This window comes from Halyomorpha halys, unplaced genomic scaffold (assembly GCF_000696795.3).
Source record: "Halyomorpha halys isolate HHAL.00 unplaced genomic scaffold, Hhal_1.1 Scaffold1091.1, whole genome shotgun sequence".
In the NCBI taxonomy this organism is placed as follows: Eukaryota; Metazoa; Arthropoda; class Insecta; order Hemiptera; family Pentatomidae; genus Halyomorpha; species Halyomorpha halys.
The window spans coordinates 383291-389540 of NW_027112752.1; the positions used below are offsets into that span (position 1 = coordinate 383291).

The following is a 6250-nucleotide window of genomic DNA, read 5'->3' on the forward strand; positions in this document are numbered from 1 at the left end:
AAATATAAAAAATAGTAAATATGATACATTAAAATATTGTTTTCTATTTCTTCTTTATAAAAAAATGGAAATGGACTCATCCAATTAAAATAATTAGCACACTATCAGCGGCTCGGTGGTCTAGGGGTATGATTCTCGCTTAGGGTGCGAGAGGTCCCGGGTTCAAATCCCGGCCGAGCCCACAGTTGTAGGTTTTTTATAATTCTAATTTTTAACTGATATTCACAACAATCAATCTAGTAGTTTCATTTTATATAATTTAATTTATGATATTATCAACTTTTGTACTTCACCGTTTATTCTATCTTATCTTTATGATTGATCAAAACATTCAACATGGCTTCTTAACAAAATTCTTCCAAGAACATCGTTTACAGACAAATTTTCTACTGTATCCGCAAGTTAAAATATTCGAGAAAAAAATTATTAACCAGCAGCCGATATTAATATTTTTTAACAATAAAATTCATTCATTCTAGGAATAGTCTCCTTAGAATAACATTACGGGGGATAATCGCAGGGCTTTAGAGCTTTACAGTAAAAGAAAATACGAACAGGAAAATTAGTAAATATATAAAAAAGTAAGATAAATTATAATTAATCATAATGAAGTTACATAATTCATTAGAAATAGGGTTTGATTACTTATTAAAACAATAAATGAATAAAAGCCTAAAATAATTAAAATTAAAAGGTACAATTAATATCAGCAAACAAAAATTTGGTCTCAGTTGTACATTTAATTTTTTTATATCTGTAAATTTAATTAGAGATAATTATAACTGTCAATTATTTTATAACAATATTACTGTTTAAATACAACTTTTCAAACTTTCGTCATTTTCCCTTAAAAAGTATAAAAATGTAATTGTTTCTTATTTTGTTAAATATTCTTTTTACGATAACAATCATGTAGAACTAAATTAAAATAATTTAAATTAGGATATATTTCATCCAATAAAAGGACATTTTTATTCTTAATGATCACTATCAACATTATTAACAACTATAAACAAACTATTTTTAACCTTCCATACACTCAGGTCAGGCTTGTTATTAATTTATTTCAAATTTCTATTTATTCCATTATTAACGTTGAACTGTTGATATAATAAAATGTGTTGAGATTATTTATACCATTTGATTTATTTAAAAAATAAATACCAGTCTCAATAAATTTAAAAGATTGTATTTAATTTTCTCTTCAAAATTAAAAATATTTATTTACAAATCATTTGGAACAAATGATTCAAAAATCGGAATTTGTAGGTGAGAGGAGTGTTGGAGTGATGAATGAAGGAAGGGAGAGAAAAGAGGAGAATTGGGTAAGAAAAAATATGTCAAAAGCGGCGATTCGATGGGCTTTGTTACAAAGACAGAAGAGAACTAACTTTATTTGTAATAACCTGATTTTCAAATCCAGATTGGGGAGTTTTGTTTCTTTGTAGAAGTATAAAAGCTTTTTTTTTTTTTTTTTTTTATGACTCCCTTCCTTGTAATTTTTGTCATACGAGAGGGGTAGGGAGAGGGTTATACCTAAAGAAAACCCTATTCTAACGATAGTAGGGGTTAATTTTTCGTTTCGTGTGACCGCCACAGAAATAAACGTAAAGTATATAAAAGCTATAATATACTTATTTATATAAACATATGCTAACAGTTATTTTTAAGGAAACTCTTATTTATGAATTTTTTTTTTCTTTCTCCAAGCGATTTATAAAAATTATCTAAATAGAATAGAGCCATGAGTGTTATTAGTGTGAAGATGAGTAGTGACGTGACGTCAAAAAGTTCGAGTGTGCTTCAGATTTTGTCGATTCATTCTAGCATCATTATCATTACCGTGAATTTTTTAAGAAAATATTCTCATTAATCTAAGAGCGTAAAATAAACAACATTATTTTTCAATTACCATTTTCTTATATTCGATTTTTCTCACTATATCTTTATATATACGAGGACAATTAGTTAAGTATCTTTTTCTTATACGAACAAGACATCAATTGACAAAACACTAGTAAAGTTTTGCAGCCTAATTTTGCAAATAATGTTTTCTTCACTTTCAAAAATCCAGTAAAAGATTGCATTAATAAACCATGTTTGTTTACCGCTCATAGTAATAATTTCTCATACAACAATTATCGATTAATCAGATTAATATGATTGGCTATTTCTTATCGGCTCGGTGGTCTAGGGGTATGATTTTCGCTTAGGGTGCGAGAGGTCCCGGGTTCAAATCCCGGCCGAGCCCACAGGTGATTACTTTTATTTTTATCCATAGATGTTTGTTTATAATAACCTCTATATTATTATTATGAGGGCACATGTCACTTTTATTTTAATATAATTTTTATTTAACTATCTCATATCTAGATAATAATTATTAAATTATTAATAAAAGCTTGGCTTTCTTTTATTTTAAGTTTAAGGCACAAAACATCTAAATGATTACATATTAACCTAGCCTAGTATAATCATAAAAAAATTAATACATAAAATTATTTTTAAAAAAGAAAATAATATAAAGTAAAAATTACGATTGTTTTATAAGTATTATGAATTATTTATTTTATTAGGAAGTATAATTAAATATATCGGGAAAAATATTAAAATACTAAGTTAATTCATGAGTTGTTCATATAATAAATATATTTTCTTTATAGGAAAATGAAATTATGGTTCAACAGCTTTACTGGGTGGCTTCTTTAAAAAAATGAATTAGTTTATTTAAAATAATTAAAATTAAAATCACAAAATAAATCAAATCAAATAAATACAAATTACAATATTTACATTAGTATTAGGAATCATTTCTTTTATTAGGAAGTATATGGTCATCATATGTGTTTAAATAAATTTATATTAACATGACAAGATATTAATTTATTACATCTAGCCTTTTTGTATCTTAAGACTTCAACTTTCTCATAGTATCTCCAGAACGGATTAGAATTAGGCCCACTAGTCTTCACGATGTTAGAGGGCACACACTTGAAAATGTAAATCTAATTTTGTTAAATAAATTTTTAATTGATTAATAGTAATTGTAAACATGTATATTTTGTTAATACACAATATTATACACGATTTGAAAACAAACTTTCAGCAAATGATTGGGTCGGTATTTCGATCATAAACATTATTCTAACTTTTGAAAACGGAAAAAGAATTTAAGGTTTGAACGTCACAAAAAAAATTTAAATATCGAGAAACTTTTTTAATAGTTGAGACTTACTTCTTTAGATTTAAAGTAATTATCGGTCATTTAAGTAACAGATAAATATTTACATTTATATTCCCGGCTATGCTGGGACTTATATATAAGTTGTAATTATATATAAACCTCACATTAATTAATGTGCTGACAACTGTCGAAGAGAGCTAACTTAATTCCAGTACCTTTTAGGGTAATTTAATTTATTTAATATATTCAAAATACAAAAAAAAAATTTTAATGTTATTTTCATTACTGTTGTAATTATGTTATAATGCGATTATATTAAATTTGACATCATAAGTTTAAACTTGTTAAAGTTTATAATAAATTAAGAAAAAAATCCGGATTGACGTACCTATTCCTAGTTAAAAATATTTTATTTAAAAGGCGATTTTGCATAATTTGAAAATCGAATTTTGTAAACTTGTACAGCTTTCCCCGTATTTTTGAAAATATAAACACCTTTTTTAAATCAGATTAACATAATAAATAATACAGTGATTTGATAAGAAGTTGAAGAAGCAATAACATAACACAGTTTTTTTTTTTAATTGAGTTCAAGTGAATCTTATTTTTATACAGTTAAAAAAAAAATCTGTTGAAAATACCTGCTAATAACGTTTACCCCCTGACATATTTTTTAAAGGACCCTATAAACGCTAAAGGGTTGAGAAACTCGAAAATTATCTGCAGAAAGCTGACACAGGTGGCAGTAACCTTTAGAAAGAGCCGTTCCTTCCCCCAAAGCTCCTCTTTATATACTCTGCCGTCACCTGCTTCTTCTTTGTCCACCTCTGCCTCATCCCGTCTATTTTCCTTCTTCATTTCATCTCGAAAAGCGAAATTCTGCCCGGTTTCAACTGTCAAAACATTATCACAAATTTCAACAGCATTTCCAACGGAGCGACAAATTTCTAGATTGTAAGAGCATTAACGTTTTCAGATTCAATTGATAGTACTTCGTTGAATAACTTCGATTCGGGTCGTTTAATTTCTGGAATATTCTTCAATATCATTATTAATACATTGAAATTCATTCTTGCAAATTAAACTGTTATAAAAACACATCTAATGCCTACCTACCACCTCGCTCTGGTGGTAAATAAATATAAAAATAATTTTTTATAACATTCAAGCAAACTTAATTAAACTAAATAAGTTATCAAATGATATTTAATATATCAGTTTCCAAGATGTTGACAAAATAAATACACAAATTGTTGTTATCTCAAAATGGGAAAAAATTTGTTTCACCAATAATGATTATTGTTTAATATTTTAAATTAAAATAAATGAGCCCTTTTACTCTGCGAAATGTACTAGAAAGTAGTGTACAATAATTATCTTCGTAAGTACAGTAGTTTTCTTGATTTGCTTAAATAAACTAATGAAATATCGATTTTTAAATTTTTGAAAAGAGAAGATTAATGTTTGAAAATCTCAGGAAATATTGAATATTAAAAGTAAAAAAATTTATTAGGTCACAGATTTAATAAAATTATATTTTGAGGTAGGTATTTTTAAATTATGGTTTTAGTAAAAACTTTTTACGTTTTTTCTTTTAATAAAGTGAACTTATTTTATGGATTTGTCTGAAAATAGCTTACTAGTTCACTTAGTTTTTGGTATATAACTACAAATTTTGGAAATATAATTTGAGAAATAATTAATAATAATTAATCAAATTTAATTAATAATCAATATATACCTGTATATACCATCAAGCAATCTTCCTAGTTGTACTTCAAACGAATTAGTACGTTATTAATAAGAAATAGCGAAAAAAAATTTAATAAAAGAATTGTTTATTAAATTTTTTTTAAAAGGAAAAATGGAATAAAGATTTAGTAGTTTTACAGCATGACTTGTTCACGTAACAAAAAGCCTATATAGTTTATTTTTTTAATTCACATTTAAAAAAAAATAGAGATAGAAAATAGAAAAGTAATCCCCTTCCACATCCAAGACGTATTTATATTATTATACCATATAAATTATTTTTTAATTAAAATTTTAAATGTTACCACTTAATATTTAAATGTACAAGGACATGAATCTAAGGGGGCAGTAATAGTAAAATACACAATTTTGGGATATTCATGGTTTTCCATACGTCCGATTTAAAAAGAAAAGGACTATAACCTCTTCGATCTATTGACAAAATATCCTTGATTTAATATCGAATCAATCAGATCGACACTACATAAATCTAGAATCAATTTAATGATAATAAGGTGTTAACTATAAACTAAGAAATAATTTTCTTTATTTGTTGTTTATTATGTAAAAACAATATAGAAAGAATAAAGATCCCAATTCCTGTTTTATTTTATTGCTCACTTAATGGAATTGTAGTAAGACATTAAGAGAAAAGAAGGTAGGACTGTTAACTGAATTACCTTTCCAGAAACTTACGCTACTTCAATCCAAGAGGAAAGTCGTATAAAAGGTAAGGGCACTACCCTTCAGTTAAGTACTTCTTAAGAACGGTCAAATCCCCATGTTGCGGTCAACTCTGTATCGATTCGTTATTAACACTGGAGGGTGGATTGAGAAGAATTAGTAAAATTACTAATTGCAAAGTTGTCTACAATATTGCATAAATTATATAAGCACCATTACCGAAAGTTCTTTTCGTCACTGACACTCGTTGTAGAACAATATTTTTGATTGTAAGTGAAATCTTGGCTTATTACTTTTTAAATTGTTAGTAAACGAATCCAAAACTATACGTCTGACAGAACGGCTTATTGTACCCTTTTTCTAATTTTATAATTATAATAAGTCAAGCCCAGCATAATAATTATTTTCAATGATTCAGCTAGAAGCCAAAACGTTTTGTAATCGTCACTTATGTTTGTTCATCGGGAACAATTTTTTGGAATTAATTTGAAGCAAATTCAATAAGCTTTCATTTTAACGTTAAATGAACGTACCCAAACCCACTAGTTTCTAACCTTGCTTCCTCTTCCATTCCTGGCAATCCTCCGAGGCGCCTGAAAAGAAGATGGCCTCCTGACCTTATATTGTAAA

At 26.8% G+C, this 6250-nt stretch overlaps 2 non-coding genes across 2 annotated transcripts; both read left to right on the forward strand.

Annotated features, from left to right (window-relative positions):
- The first annotated feature begins 109 nt into the window (after positions 1 to 109).
- Positions 110 to 181, forward strand: TRNAP-AGG (transfer RNA proline (anticodon AGG)). The gene has a single exon. It is a non-coding gene; the product is annotated as a tRNA-Pro (tRNA).
- A 1998-nt stretch (positions 182 to 2179) lies between these two features.
- Positions 2180 to 2251, forward strand: TRNAP-AGG (transfer RNA proline (anticodon AGG)). Its single transcript has one exon. It is a non-coding gene; the product is annotated as a tRNA-Pro (tRNA).
- Positions 2252 to 6250: the final 3999 nt, after the last annotated feature.